The sequence below is a fragment of the Schistocerca gregaria genome, chromosome 2, assembly GCF_023897955.1.
Source record: "Schistocerca gregaria isolate iqSchGreg1 chromosome 2, iqSchGreg1.2, whole genome shotgun sequence".
Classification (NCBI taxonomy): domain Eukaryota; kingdom Metazoa; phylum Arthropoda; class Insecta; order Orthoptera; family Acrididae; genus Schistocerca; species Schistocerca gregaria.
In genome coordinates, this window is record NC_064921.1 from 24,932,868 (window position 1) to 24,950,279 (window position 17,412).

The following is a 17,412-nucleotide window of genomic DNA, read 5'->3' on the forward strand; positions in this document are numbered from 1 at the left end:
GAACATTCGCGCGCCGGAGATCATCGCCATCAGTGTCTCGTGTGTGTGCCTTCGTTTTGTGTTCAGTGTCCTTTCGCCGCCACGCCACCATCGTTCACGTGAGCCGTCGCAGTCATCCGTGTCATGTGCGCTGTGTCACCAAGTGTCAGTGTTTTTCTCATCCAGCGTGAACGGCTTCATGTTTACTGTTTTTTTTATCTACATTTTATTGCCCGCCTTTTTTATTGTATTGTCTGTGCCACCTATATGTCATGTTATTGTACCACTCAAGGCTGAAGAGCTGGGTAATATGCTGCTGCTAGCCCACCTTGTATTGAGGTGATTAAAATTACAATAAAGGGAAAAAAAAGGGCAGGCCAGTGTTCGTCCGCTGCTAATTGCAGTCACTATAGCAGAGTCTCCGAGAAGGCGCTGTACTGCACCGCCGATCGAAGTACCAGCCGACGGACGTCTACATCTATTGTACAGCCAGCTATTGTATTGTGGAAGAAGTTACGTTCAACAAGCTGTTGGAGAACATAATACTGACAATCGTCTCTTTTTGTGTCACTTGGTGATTTTTGCTCTCGGGCCCGCGACTCGACATCCACTAGAAAGCGGGGCTCGGCACGGTCCTCGGGAATCCCTGTTCCCTATCCTGTTTGTGACGGCGACCGAGAGCCCCCGACACCACGGTATGAAAAGGCTGCAAGAACCGTCGCGCTCTCCAGGGGCCGTGGCGTCGTCGCCGTAGATGCTCTCTCAGCAACGGAACTCGTAGTGGCTTGGTGTAGTATCAGGTTTTGATCATGCACCATATCATCTCGCTCCATCTCTACCTACGTTAGTGACCCATGCACCGCTCGCCTTTGACCCAATTATTGTTTGTCATCTTCTATTACGGTACTGCCTGCTCGTTTTCTTATTCCATTTACCGGTGTCACTAACTTCCTGCCTTTCTTGCCCATGAGCGGCAGTAGCAGCTCGTATCGATAAGTGCACTGTCGCACCGTCTCTGGAGCGACCGATAGTATTTCGGATCGTCCTGTGTCTGGAAGTTCAAATGGCTCTGAGCACTATGGGACTTAACTGCGGTGGTCATCAGTCCCCTATAACTTAGAACTACTTAAACCTAACTAACCTAAGGACATCACACACATCCATGGCCGAGGCAGGATTCGAACCATAGACCGTAGCGGTCTGTCTGGCAGCCAGTTAGGGACGGATCAGCAGTGCAGTCGGGTCGCAGCAGTAGTGAAGTTGGGGACGGAGCACCGGCGAGGCACCGACAGCATGAGATTGCCGACCGCTGGCGACAGATATGAACTGTCCGACGGAAGGAGATTGGAGCGGAACAACCGTTGGTTCGTCGTTCGGTTGATCGTTCGGTTGGTCGTTCGGTTGGTCGTTCAGTTGTTCGTTTCATCGGCCGACGTATATTTGGTCCTGTCACCATTTTCGGGTCTGGGCTGTTGATCGGTTGTCGTGGAGCAGCGAGGAAGTCTCCGTGGCGCGTGTCTGGCCGGTGCCGCTGCCGGGATCCACGCGCCGTCGTTGTGTGAGGGGCTGTTCCCATTGCTACGAGGCCCGTGGCTCACCGATCCCGGACACGAAAGTTAAATCTTTACTTAATCTACCAGCCAGCCCCAAATGTTCACATTGTGTCGTATGAATTTCGTCGTGGGCTGTTAAGACATGCTGTCGCTCTGTCCGTTGACTGTCTGTCAGTTGGGTTGTCGTCGGATCGTGAGTGGTTGGCCCGACTGTCTCACGTAAACGAGCGTTAGTCTTTGAATTCCACGCCGACCCTCGAACGTCTGAGCGCCCTTGTGTGCACTGCCTTCTTTCTAATTTGTTGATTGTACTTGTATGGCTTCTAGCCAATTTTTTTTTTAATATTAAGGTTGTTTTGCCATTAAGGTGTAAGATTCGGTAGGCCTTCAGCCTAATTTGAAGAACTGTTTCACGTAAGACCTTTGGCATTTTATAGGTTTTAATGTTGTTGAATTTTGAGTATTTTGCCTTCAGCCTATTTTGAGTTCCAGTTGTTTTGCTCTTAAGGCCTTCAGTCTAAATTAAAGAACTGTATCACGAAAGGCTTTTGGTATTTAAAAAAAAAAATGGAGTTTTAAGTGTTAGGCCTTCAGTCGATTTGAATTTAACTTGTTTGCTCTTATAAGTGTCTGATTCTTTGAGCCTTCAGCCTAACTAAAGAACTGTTTTAAGATAAGGCTTGCCTCTTAAATTTGTGATTACTCGCGCGTTATAAGTTATTGGCCTTCAGCCGTTTTAAATTAGTGGCTTTCAGCCGGTAATTAAGTCCCAAAGATTAGAGCTGTGTGTTTAAAAATAATTGTTTTTGGTTCTCTTGTAATGTTTGATCAAATAATAATAAAGTTGTATGTTTGAGTGTAACTGATCCCCTTGTTTTGGCCCCTTTCCACAATTAAAACTACCTGACTTGTCCTGCAGCCTAAGATAGGCATCTTAGTTAGTGGGAGGGAAGTCATCATGGATCACTGGGAAAGGTCAGTGTGGGGCACCTGGAGGAGGTATCACTGCAGACACTAAGATAAAATAATTGCACCCTGACCACAACCCGAGCAGATCCTCGGTTGTACATCATGTATAATTCCGTGCCAGCGGCCAACGAAAACGTACGATGAAACTTGCTTCTGAAGTTCTATACCTACTTATGAAGTACAGGGTACATTTCAAAGGTATTCCATTTCTCTTATATGTGGCTCAGAACTGGGGAGTACAGCCACAATGCCTCAGTGACGAGTCTGGCGAGGATTTCGCATGGCTGCCCAAACATGTATATGATACACACTCCCAGGTCAGCATGGTCACCTGATATGACTTTCAAATTACCTTCACCGTGGCAGAAGCGGAATCCGTTGGTAGATCACTGTAAGAGTGTGTCACAGGCCACTTCACCAATTAATTTGAGGTATAATGTGATGGATATAACAGACAATAGAATGCCTATTGCTTTTGCAGTCCCATGTGCATCACACCTCGGAGAAACCGTTTTATTTCTTGGGCCTTCGGTCTTGTGTACTATGCATTGAATTTGAGTTTGATTGTAGCTTGCCGATACGGTGATACCATGGTGCGTCGGTACAATGATGCATGACTGCGTACTAGAAGGTAGACAAGCATGCTCAGCTTGCAGAGCCCATCCACAGTGTGTCACGGCTGAAGCCCAGCAGTAGTTTTCCACCCCATGGGCAAGAAATTGCCCTGAATTTCCCTATGTCTCTCTTCCCACTTTGGCAAGGCCATTGACAGAACGAGGGCTCTGATCATCCAGCACACCATCTCATGTCCCCTCCACATACGTAATCTGGCGGGAAGTCATCGTGCACTACTGGCGAAGTTCAGTGGGGAGCACCTGGACGACCTGGGTTTCAGCAGGTACCAGACGGTACGTAAAGCTCACTTCCTCCTGGCTGTTTTGAAAACAAGGTGCATCAGCTGGACCTCCAGAATGTGTGCTCTTGTGAAGGTGACTGGCCAACAGTGGTCTCCATAACCTGTACTGGCGACTGGGCACTGGACATATGACGTGGAGATGGATGATGTGTAGCACACATCGATAGATAGCTCTTCTGATGCTCCTCTGACCGCATGACATGGGGACAGTCAATGTCAATGGTATCCACTCCACCATGAAGACTTGCATGGTACACAACATGATGAAATTGGCATTGCCCTTATCGAGGAGGTCCATCTGGAGCTGTGGTCAGACCTTTATGGCTACAATAACGGCAGCCTACCATCTGGTGGGCACAGGAGAAACGGCTATCCTCTTGTGAGATGGCGTAGAAGCGATGGACGTGATGTATCTGCCGAATGCACTAGGAAAAGCACTCATGCTTTGCAAGGTCCACCACATTAACTTCTAACGACCCTCTGGTGCTTCACACTGTGGTGACAGGCACGTCTTCTCTTCAGAGGAGGTAACCCCGCTTTTACCAGTGTACTACAGCGCAATGACTAGTTACTGGATTACACCCCTTGCCCAGCTATGGTATGTAACATAGCACTCCATGACACATGAATCTTACATTTAGGGAATCATTGTGGATATGCGCTTGACCAGGCACTCTGACAGTCGATTGGATTGGATACATGACTTGTGCAGCCTCTTTGCAGCAACTAGTGTTGCAGAAATCTGGCCAAAGGCCATCATCGATCATTTCATATGTACTGTACTGTCACCCTGCGTGTCAGCTCACTCAAAGCAGCAGAGGCCGAATGTCTGTTGGCTGTACAGTGGTTACAAACTGTGTGTGAAAAGCGCCACCGCAAATGTCAGCTCATAACAGCGATAAACAAAGAGGCAGGTGGACGCATTGTATTACAAACAGAAATCTATGGACCTTGTAATTCAATGATCTGCAGAATGTACATTATTATTAATAGTTGCACGATTTGCCCACCTCAAGGGATGTCCCACCTGATGATACCCTGCTGTTGCCCATCACATCCAATGCACTGATATGAGCCTTGGCACATCGAACAAATCTCCAGGGCCAGATGGCTTACCACAGGAATTCTATCGCACTTTTTATGACCTTATGGACGACAAGTAGCTCCAGACGTTTCAAGAACTGATCTGCAGTGTTTTCACTGTCCATACTGAATTCACGGATAGCTTCTGTTATCCAAACCGAATGGTGGTTGTAGATGGCAGGACATTCGCCTACTCATACACCTCAACACCAACTACAACACCACCCACATCCTCTGCATGCATCTCCATACCACTATCAGGAAAGCAGTCCACACTGATCAGAGATGCTTAGGCCGTGTCAGCAACCTGTGTCAGCAATATTCATATCGCATTAGGAGCATACTGCAGATTAAAACTGTGTGCCATACCGAGACTCGAACTCGGGACCTTTGCCTTTCGCGGGCAAGTGCTCTACCATCCGAGCTACCGAAGCACGACTCACGCTCGGTACTGCCAGGAAGTTTCATATCAGCGCACATTTCGCTGCACAGTGAAAATCTCATTCTGGAAACATCCCCCAGGCTATGGCTAAGCCATGTCTCCACAATATCCGTTCTTTCATGAGTGGTAGTTCTGCAAGGTTTGCAGGAGAGCTTCTGTAAAGTTTGGAAGGTAAGAGACGAGGTACTGGCAGAAGTAAAGCTGTGAGTAGTGGCCATGAGTGGTGCTTCGGTAGCTCAGATGGTAGAGCACTTGCCCGCGAAAGGCAAAGGTCTCGGGTTCGAGTCTCGGTCAGGCACACTTTTTGAGGATTTGGTGTGATTGCAGGGCTAAGGAGATTCTCGTAATTTCGTTAAGCGAGGGTCATATGTTATTTAATTAAGTCACTCAAATATGTTTAAATGGTGGGAAAACTGATAACTTCTACTGTTTCAAAGGAAGAGAAATTTCTCACATTTACCTTTATTTTTATATGTAATACTTAGCAAATATTAAGGTATTTCTTACAACTCTGGGCCGTTATTATTTAGAACAATGGCGCTGACCTTTGCACCAATGTTCCCCTATAAAATTTGCATAAACACATCAATTTTGCCGCATAATGGATATAGGAGCTGGCACATGTAATATTTGGCCTAAATATTACATGAAACTTACACATTTTCATGCCTCGTCACAAAATGGCTTCTCAAACTACTAAGAAACAAAAGGGAAGAGAGTGATCTTTCGCAAAAGAACAGAGATAGCAATTACATTCGCAAATCATATTAATTGATTACAGAGTCTTTCTTATTTTTCCTGCGATAATATTTATTTCGTGACGACGTCAATTTTGGTATACTTGCGACGTTAGTCAATATCATTTTTATCACGTTCATTCGCGTACCGCCACAAGGTCTGGTTTTTCCTTCATTCTGGGCCGCTGGCACTGTCCGGGGCGAAAGTGGCCCCTGGGGGGGGGGGGGGGGGGGGGGGGGGGGGGAGGTACTGCAATAGAAACGTGGTCTGATTTTCATCTTAGATGGGTCTACAAGAATTTCACTTCCAAAAGAAGTATCTGTTGTTACAACTGTATACCTTTCTACATTGAATTTGCCTTTCATAAATGTTCATTGTCCGTGTCCCCGCCCCCCGCAGATTCTTCCGATACCTTGTGAAGCAGGTTCGTTTTCTCTTGTCTTATCGTACTCGGTAATGAACATTGCAATTTATTTATAGCGATTTTCGGGGTTCTTTTCGTATCAGTAGTGTCTCCGGGTGCAGCGATCTTGATTCGTCGCTTTGGTAGATATTGCTATAAGTTTACCTTGTAACGACGATGCTATTTTGTAAATAGCATCGTTTTATTTAGAAATTGACAAGATACACACCCTCGCCCTATGCAACACAGTTCGTTTTTATATATTGGTTTAAAAGTTTTTAATGTGTATTGCGTGTGAGATGGCTTGCATAAAGATTCAGTTAAATAATTTTATGATAGTAGACTTTCCTAACATGCAGCTCCCAGCTACATCAAGTAAAATTTGACCAGAGACTTCATTATCTGCGTCGTGCTGAACTTGAAAATTGACATACGGCTGTCAATTTTATTGTGTTTGTGGCTCATAGCAAACTGTTTACGTTAAAAAATTCTGATTAAAATACTTTTGAAAGCCTCACAGCTCATTTAGTTTAAAGTTAATTCTCAATGAATTCTCATTTAATAAACAGCTAATTAATATTTCTCTCTCTTTCTCTATAGTTTCAACTCTGAGAAGTAATTACATCGTAAGATGAAATAGGCGCCCATTTGACGCAGGGATAGTTGAAGGACTTGTGCTGTTTAAAATAAACTTTGTTGTGTGTATTCAATATGTTCTTTACACAGCAAAGATAAATAAAATGTTTATTGCATTCTCAGTTAAAACTCCAGAAAAATGGTTCTGAGCGCTATGGGCCTTAAGATCTGTGTTATTCAGTTCCCTAGAACTTAGAACTACTTAAACCTAACTAACTAAGGACATCACACAACACCCAGCAATCCCTTTACGTAAACAAAATCAGTTTCTATTTAAACCTAACAAACCTAAGGACATCACACACATCCATGCCCGAGGCAGGATTCGAACCTGCGACCGTAGCGGTCACGCGGTTCCAGACTGAAGCGCCTAGAACAGCACGGCCACACCGGCTGTCAAAACGTCAGAAATTGCACAAATGACCATAGCAAATAACCATTAGCAACAAGAGCAAGCAAAAGGTGCAGCAAGCGAGAAAAAGTGAGGTAATAATGTCGTGTAGTAGCGTGTATAGACCTAAAGAATCTATGATGTAACATTCTTCTATTCCGTTGCTTAGTAGTCTTAGAGACTACTTTGTATTTAAATAATATTGAACATAAGTTTTTCATTTTACTACTTAACAACATAATAAAGCCGGATTAAAATAAGTCGCCTACAAATGACGAAAATACGAGAGTGGCTTCACTTTCCAAGCTTAATGTGACTTAGTGGATTCACCACTTTAGCTCTGTGATGCTGCAGTTAAGCCAAACTTGTTTGAAGAGGACGGACGTAAACTGGGGTTTGACAAACCCCATTAAAGAGATTCTTATACGCAAGTATGTCTACCACTGCTGTTGTTCTCTGCGCTAGGTCTCGCGGTTCTAGACGCGCAGTCCGGAACCGTGCGACTGCTACGGTCGCAGGTTCGAATCCTGCCTCGGGCATGGATGTGTGTGATGTCCTTAAGTTAGTTAGGCTTAAGTAGTTCTAAGTTATAGGGGACTAATGACCACAGCAGTTGAGTCCCATAGTGCTCAGAGCCATTTGAACCATTTTTTTGTTCTCTGCGCTACTGAAAAATCAGAATTTTAGCTCGTTCTCACATTCGTCGAAAAAGCGCATGCTTTAAACATACGCAGATTTGTAATTACTGTGACGATGTTATTTGTTTAAAAATAATTCTTTTCTCGGTAAATGGGGGGAAACATATGAACATTGGAGAGTTCTTTCAAACTCGACTATGGCATGTGGGTGTGGTGTTCCCCGTATTTTTACACAGTAGCAGTTTACTTCTTATTTTACATGCAATACATCCCAATCACAGAACAGAAAACGCTAAAGTATCTCCAAGCCCAGAATGAAACATCAAAACTGTAAGCTTAGTCCGCCTCCATAGCTAAGATGTCAGTGCAACAGAACCAAATGCTGGCGACCCACGTTCGATTCCTGGTACTGCCAGGGATCTTTCGTAGGCGGGAGGATGGACTACGGTGCACTCAGTTTCGTGATGCCGACTGATAATGTGCCTGATTGAGAAGTGAGAGCTCCAAGATAGGAATGTCTTCAGCGGTAAACTACTTCAAAATAAAAACACATGTATTTCTCAATGCTTTAAATTCATTATATCTCTCAAAAGTTTCTTGTCATTATTTTAAGACGCGAAATGAACATTTGAAATTTCGTAAAGTTAATAATGATTGTCATGTAGTACTGAAACGCTTCAGTCAAAAGGTACGTTGGACGGTACGTATTCATCTCTTTTTTTGTGGGAAGCTCAACTGTTCATTATTATTAAAATTTTAGTGTGGTGCAAAGAGGAAAGACAGCATTTTAGGACATTTTGGATGGAGACACGGAAATAGGGCTTCAAGATATGGGAACGTGGACGCTGTTATTGCATGGCGGAGACCGGAATTTGGTTTCTGGAGGTCATCCGAGCACACGGCGGCTAATGACTGGGGGATGGCAGCAGGCTCTGCAGTAGGCGGGACTCGACACACTGACTCATCATCTACGGTGAGATTACTTTGTAGTGCACGCTAAACGAGAAGGCAAGCATTTAGGCTCCATTCGGTAAACGGCTTCTGGACTTCATTAAGTTCAATGCTGTTTAGGGATTCGAGGCCTCATCCATGACCTAGCCGATTCGTCATATACTCGAGGATTTCATACATCTTTCTGGTACTGGCAGTTCAGTCATTGCAGACCCATCTGCGATTAGGCAATTTTGAGAGTGAAGTCAAACGACTTCCGTCTGATTTAAGTTTGTTTCAATGTTTATAACTACGTAGTTACTGCTCATCTTAATGTGTAGTTATTGCTTTTTTGATTATATGTACCCTTAAACAAAGAATAGTTGTAATAAACTGGGGATTAATAGGTCCAAGGTTTCTCATTCAGTAGCCAGATAACTACCCTTCTAATTTTTAAACCTTGTGCAGTATGAAACAATACCTTGAATTCATTTACGAGAGTCTCTATATTGATGTCGTTCAATCCGTTGCACAACATATTCTTGATTATATGTGCCCTTAAACAAGGAATTGTTGTAATAAACTGGTGTTACTTAGGTCCAAGGTTTTTCATTCAGTAGCCAGATGACTACCCTTCTAATTTTTAAACCTTGTGCAGTATGAAACAATATCTTGAAAGCATTTACGAGAGTCTCTATATCCATGTCGTTTAATCCATTGCACAACAGATTCAATTCTGTATTTTTTCTCATGGGGAGCCATCTCAGTTGTCCCAACGGCTACAGACCATGATAGCTGCCAATAGTCACTACATCTGTTGGCTCAAATGTTTCAAATGGCTCTAAGCACTATGGGACTTCAGTTCCCTAGATTTAGAACTACTTAAACCTAACTAACCTAAGTACATCACACACATCCATACCCGAGACAGGAATCGAACCTGCGACCGGAGCAGCAGCGCGGTTCCAGACTGAAGCGCCTAGAACCGCTAAGTCACTGCGGCCGGCCCTTTATTGGCATCTCACTGTTGTACAAGGCATATAATGTCGTACTGACTGTTTAAGGGACACATTGTATGTACGTATCAATTAAATATTCCATACTAGCTTGTTATAATATCCTTTTGAAGAAATATGTTTTACATTTAGCAGTAACGAACTAGTAAAATATTTCATAAGCTACAAAACAAAATTCAGGACTGTATCAGTCTTTGTGGTATCTTATAAACGTTGATGGAAGCAAGACACAATTATTTAAAACCATTCTAATACAAAAAAGCGAAAGAGACGCACTACGAAGGAATCATCCGAATGGGACGAAATCGGTAAATGTGATGTACATGTACAGACAGAGAAATGATTATAGTTTCGGATAAATTGGATCATTTATTCAAGAGACAGAGCTTCACATACTGAGCAGGTCAGTAACACGTTTGTCCACCTCTGATCATTATGAAAGTAGTTCTTCGGCGTGGCAGTAATTGATAAGAATTGTTTGACGTCATACTGAATTACATCGCGATAAATTCTGTCCAACTGGCGCGAGAATCCCGTTCTGGAAAAAGGTTCCTGACCCTAATGCTCCAGACGTTCTTTAATGCAGAGAGGTCCGACACTCTTACGAGGCTAGGTGGGAATTGGCAAACATGAAGAAAAGCAGTAAAAACTCTTGCCACCTTTCTGAAATGTAAGAGACGATGGCTTGCCTACAACAATAGAAGTCGAATGTCTTGGAGGCACCTCTGGGCTGTAAGGATGCTACAGACTGGACTGTTATCCCACCGCTGTCCGTGGCGTCTGGATGTATTCTAGTTTCTTTATTCCTCTAAAGCTTTCACCCTCCACAGCTCCCTCTAGTATCATGCAAGTTATTCCCTGGTATCTTAACAGATGTCCTACCCTCCTGTATCCTCTTGCCACTGTTTTCCATAAATTTCTGTCCTATTCCATTCAGTCCATCTAATTTCCAACTTCCTTTTGTAACACCACATCTCAAATACTTCGAGTCTTTTCTTTTCAGGTTTCCCACAGCCCATCTTTCAGTACAGTACAATGTTCTGCTCCAAACGTACATTCTTCGAAATTTCTTCCTCACATTAGTCATATAATTGACACTTGTAGAATTCCTTGTCAAGGAATGTCCTCTTCGCAAGTGCTAGTCCGCTTCTTATGCTCTCGTTGCTCCGTCATGAGTTATTTTGCTGCCTAGGTAGCAGAATTCCTTAATTTAATCAACTCGGTGATCATCAACCTTGATGTTAAGTTTCTCGCTGTTCTCATTTCTATCACTTCTCGTTACTGTCGTCTTCCATGGATCTATTCTCTATTCATATTGTGTACTCATTGTGTTCATTCCATTCAGCAGATCATGTAATTCTTTTGCATTTTCACTGAGGATAACAATGAATTCAGCGAATCTTATAATTGATATCGTTTCAGCTTGAATTTTAATTCCGCCCTTGAACGTTTCTTTTATTTCCGCATTGCTTCTCCGGTGTACAGATTGAACAATATCGGCGAAAGTCTACTCCCCTGTCTTACACCTTTTTTAATTATGTGCACTTCTTCTTCTCCTACTCTTATTGTTCCTTCTTGGTTCCTGTACATATTGTATATCAGCCGCCTTTCACTATAAGCTTACCCCTGCCGTTCTTAGGATTTCGAAAACTTTGCGCCATTTTACATGGTCGTATGCTTTTTCTAGGTCGACAAATCCTATTACGTGTCTCGATTTTTCTCTTGTCTTGCTACCATTATCAACTGCAACGTCAGAATGGCGTCTCTGGTGCCTTTTAGCTTCCTGAAGCCAAACTAATTGTCATCCTAAAGACGTTCACTTTTTTTTTTGTAAGAAACGTGGATGCACGAGATGTTAAACTGACTGTGCGATCTTTCTCGCACTTGCCGGCTCTTTTTATCTCCGAAATTGTGTGGACGATGTATTTCCGAAAGTCTGATGGTATATAGACATCTTCATACATTCTACACACCAACATGAATACTCTCTTTTTGCCACTTCGCAGAATGTTTATAGATTGTAATCTAATGATATCAACCTCTTCTCCCTTATCCGATCTTAAGTCTTCGAAAGGTCTTTTAAATTCTGATTCTAACACAGGAGCCCCTGTACCTTCTACATCGACACTTCGCCTCTCACGTCACTAGACAAGTCTTCTTCCTCGTAGAGTCCTTCAATGTACTCTGTCCATCTATCTGCCATCTCTTCTGCATTTGTCAGGGGAATTCCCTTTATACTGTTAATGTCACCACACTCGCTTTTAATTTCACCGAAGATTGATTTGACTTCCCTACATGTTGGGTCAGTTCTTCCGACAATCTTTTATTTATTTCTTCACATTTTTCTTGTAGCCATTTCACCTTAGCTTCCATGCAGTTCCTATTTATTTCATTCCTAAGTGACTTATATGTCGGTATTCCTGAATTTCCGTGAACAATTTTGAACGTCCTTCTTTCATCGATCACTTGGAGTATTTCTTGCGTCACCCTTGGTTTCTTCGCAGTTACGTTCTTTGTAAGTATACGTTTCTTTCCACCTTCTGTGACTGCCCTTTAAATATGTCCATTCCTCTTCAACTAAACTATCATTCCTATCGCAATGTCTACAGCCTAAGAGAATTTGACGCGTATCTCCTCATTCCTTAGTACTTCTGTATTCGACTTCTTTAGACAATGATTTTTCCTAACTAGCTTCTGTAGTTTCAGCTTTACTATTACTATAAAATTGTGATCTGAGTCTATGTCTGTACCGGGTAGGCCTTAAAATCTAATATCTGCTTTCGGAATCTCTGAAGAGAAGCGAGACTCGTCGCTGTAGATCACAGAATGCCACTCAGTGTCTCATTTCACTCTACACAATGTGTCTCCGTCGTCTGGTGCAAAAGTGCGAAATTCTTAGATAATTAGAGGTAAACTGTAGGAAAAGACGAGAAATATAGAATATCTACAAGAACGAATATGCAGCAGTAGAGCGCAAGTGCTTGATTATGAGAATGAGACAGGAATGTACTCTATTCATTGAAGAAGCAATGACGGAAATGAAAGTTCAAGGTTAGCGTTGAAATAAAGGTGAAGTGATATGGATGATAAGAATTGCTGATGTCTCTGCTATTTTCAGCGAAAGCGAAAGAGTATTGCAGGATCTATCGAATAGAATGTACAATCTAATGAGAACACAATACGGATTGAGAACGAATCGAAGAAGGACGAAAATAATGAGAAATAGCAAAAATGAGAAGGGCGGGAAACTTCACATCAGAATTGGCGATTACGAAGCAGATGAAGTTGAGAAGTTCTACGTAGGCAGCAAAGTAATCTATGATGAACGGAGCAAAAAGGAGGTAAAAAGGCAAGTAGCACTGGAAAAAAACGACGTTCTTGGCCAAGAGAAGTCTAACAGTATCTAACATAGGTCTTAATTTGAAGATGAAACTTTTGTTTTGCAGCCTAGCATTGTATGGTAGTGAAACGTGGACTATGCGGAAACCGGAACACGACAGACCCGAAGCATTTGTGATGTTCTGCTACAGAATAATGTTGAAAATTAAGGGAACTTGTAAGGGATTCTCCGCAGAAAAGGCAAATAATGGAATATACGGAAAACGCTGACAATAAGAAATGACAGAATGATAGGACATGCTTTACGACATGAGGAAATAGCTTTGATGGAACTAGATAAAGCAGTAGAGGGTACAAACTGTAAAGGAAGACTGAGATTCGAATACCTCCAGCAAATAGTTGAGGACGTAGGTTGCAACCGCTTCTCCGAGATGAAAAGGTTGGCACAGGAAAAGAATTGATGGAGGGCCGCAAAAAACTACTCGTAAAACTGGTATCAGGAGATGTAATGATTTACAATTTACACATTTACAATTTGCTGCTAAAATAGACCCTACATGGCTCGTAAAAGAAAATTTCCGTTTAGTTACAGCTTGTCTAATGCCATCGCCATCCTACCGTCATTCCACCTCTGGCCTACTTTAGGCTTCTTATTGACAGATTTTTTCTATGATAATGAGATTAGCAAGGTTTAAATACAGCTCCACAACCTCTTCCCTTTACATGCGAATGGATCAGCAGTCAAACTTCCGAAACGTTGGTAGAGATAACCATTCAGTTGTTGAAAAGACGATTTACGTGCACATATACTTTGTGCCTTTAACTGGGGCAAACTTTGCTTACTTTGACATCCTCGCACAGTGTTTTATCATAGCCCGGAAAGTTTTTCAGCCTTTTGACAGTGGTACCAACCGACAGAATAAAGGCTGGTTTTTAGCTTTTGTTTGACGTTCTGCTCGCTCATTAGGAGGCGTATACAGTCTAGCGTGTCAAAATTGAACTGGCGAGAGAGCAAAACTAGATTGGAATTAGGACACACAAATTTCAGGAGTATTATAGCTACCAGGCGACAAGTAATAAAATATGTATTGCGATACGCATATAACAAGAAACCGACGTATGGACAAAGATTATTAGCACACAGAATTTTATTGTGCTTTTATTTGTCATAGGATGAATACCAACAATAGTAAAACGTGGGTGGTGGAATGTAGCCGATATGAATCAAGATACGATAAGTGAACTAGATTAGGAAATAAGACACTAGAATCAGAAGGAGAGTTTTCCCTGTTGGACAGAAAAGTAACGAATGATGACGGGAGTAGAGGGTATTACACGCGAAATCCAAATAGCAAGGAAAGGGTTTACAAGAAAGAGATTTTGTTAACATCGAATAGAAATGTTAAATGTTATGATGTCTTTTGTGAAAGTATTTGGAGTGTAGCCACATACAAACGACGAACAACTAATCACACAAATAGAGGACAGAAGTTTTCAAAATGTGGTAAAGATTCAAGATAGGATTGGATAACTAATAAACGTACCTTTGGAAGAATGAAATTTTGTGACACAGTTTGCCTAAAATGAAGGTACATATGAAGTAAACATCTCCGATGAGGATGTACAAATATTCTGCGACATGTACCTCGACAATGGTGAACGTTAGTATCGGTCAAAAAGTTAAATATGCAGTCAATAACGTTATTATTTGTATTTCTGTCGGTGCACTAAATATCTTCAGCGTGGTACTCGTGTTTAAACAGCAGGTTCCATGATTTTCTCATTATTGCCCATGATTTTTCCTCAGCTTTAAACATCCCAGTCTTCAGCTATGATTCATACCTGTTCTACCCGTTACTCTACAGATATTTCGCTCGGCTCACTATTTACAACCGCCAATACGAACATTAAATTCCTTTTTGTTGCGCCGCCTCACTTCGCTGTAGTGCGTTATGTGTGTAGGTCTGACATCAAAATATTTTACTGTACTTTCATAAGACTCACAATTTAATTTCTGTATGTTGTGCTTCAAATACAGGTTATTAAAAAAAACAGTATACTGTAAGTGTTATTTCCATGGCGGTGAGGTGAACCAAGGCATACTTTATATAGTCTAAGAATAGACGATGAAAGCCAAAACCGGTAATTTCATTCTGAAATTTTTTGACTGCAGCATACTAAACCACTTTTAAAATAAACAGTTACTGTCAGTCTTCTGTTCGACTGTAAAGTCGTTTCAAAAAACATAATTGTTTGTTACAAAGTTTTTGTAATCTTTCATTTTATTATCACGTGTCTAGCTCAGTTGTGTAAAATATTTTATTCTTCTCCGAGGGTACCATTATGCTCACCCATAGTTTGTAAATTTAATATCCGGAACGTACGTCGTTAGTTTCTAAATCTACCATACATATATCACTTCAACACTGAAGTTAAAAATGTGCGCTTCTGTCACTGAAAACCCTGATCTACAATTGATTCAGTTATGTTAAAATATAATTGTCTTTCACTTTCAATGCACAGAACACAGACTTCGGCAAGCTACGTTACACGACAGAGGGGTATCATTTGAAGACAGTTACACAAACTAATTTTAACTGTGATACATTCTACACTTATCCGTCAGCGCTACTGTTCCGTAGATCTTTGGTAGAACTAATTTGATTTTTATCGCGACAGTGGATACTTATTGTCCTGGTAATAAAAATGGTAACCCCAAATACAAACGACCAAAATGACAACTTGATGGATATTAGATCTCAACTTGGTGAAGATGTAGCGTTCTACGGTCGTTCGTGTCTCCTTGGTGACTACACGCCACTAAGCGTTACGCCTCGCCTGGGCACGTAAACAGCGACATTGAACTGTTGAGGGCTGGAAACAAGTTGCCTGATCGGACGAGTCTCATCTCAGATTGCATCACGTGGATAGACGTGTAAGTGTATGGAGACAACCTCATGCATCCGTGCACCCTGAGTGTCAGTAAGGGACTGTTCAAGGTGGTGGAGTGTCAGTAATGTTGTGGTACATGTAAAGTTGGAGGTGGATTCCTGATACGTCCAGATACAACTTTGTCATGTGACACATACGTAAGCATCCTATCTGATTACCTGCATCCATTCATGTCCATTGTGCATTCCGACGGATTTGGGCAATTCCAGCAGGATAATGCTATATCCCACACGTCAACAATTGTTACAGAGCGGTTCCAGGAACACTCTTCTGAGTTTAAACACTTCCGCTGGCCACCAAACTCCCCAGACATGAACATTATTGAGCATATCTGAAATGCCTTGCAGAGTGCTATTCAGAAGAGATCTCCACCTCCTCTTACTCTTACAGTTATGGACACCCCTGCAGGATTCATGGTAGCAATTCCGTTCAGCACTACGGAACATATTCGTCGAGGGCATGCCACGTCGTATTGAGGTGCTTGTACGTGGTCGCAGGGGCCCTACACGATATTAGACAGGTGTATCAGTTTCTTTGACTATTCAATATATGTGCTTAGAATTACTGTTCCCTTTTTTCCATTGATTGCACTCACTGGAAAGATGTAAAGTTGTGTGTTTTGCTGAGATTTATGAGATTTAAGCCGCCGTGTTTCTTAGGGAGTGTCAAAGTGTCACACTTCACTTTGAAGACGTCATCACGGCTTACAAAGTGTCCTAGTGAAGACGAGACGAGCCTGGTCGTGGTTACCACTAGAAGACGAGTTGCAGAAAGGGGTTGTAGATGCCTTTAGTACTATAGCAACATGTCATAATCATCTTGTATTGGTACTGGCATTATTGTCAGATAAACGTTTGACTCGTGCTGGGACAGTTTACTAACAAGGGAACCTCCCCATCGCATTCCCCCCCCCCCCCCCCTTCCAGATTTAGCTATAAGTTGGCACAGTGGATAGGCCTTGAAAAACTGAACACAGATAAATCGAGAAAATAAGATGAAGTTGTGTGGAGCTATGAAACAAAATAAGCAAAATATACAAACTGAGTAGGCCATGTGCAAGATGGGCAATATCATCGATAATGTAAGCTCAGGAGCGCTGTGGTTCCGTGGTTAGCGTTAGCAGCTGCGGGACAAGAGGTCCTTAGTTCAAGTCTTCCCTCGAGTGAAAAGTTAACTTTTTTTATTTTCGCAAAGTTATGATCTGTCGTGGATGTGTGTGATGTCCTTACGTTAGTTAGGTTTAATTAGTTCTAGGCAACTGATGACCTTAGAAGTTAAGTCGCATAGTGCTCAGAGCCACTTGAACCCACGTATCTCGAACACTTGGCGAATGGGTAAAAAGATTCTGCTGCCTTGCCAGATTTAGGTTTTCTTGTGGATGTGATAATCACTCCTAAAAAAGCGATGAAAAGATAAGAGTTTATCAG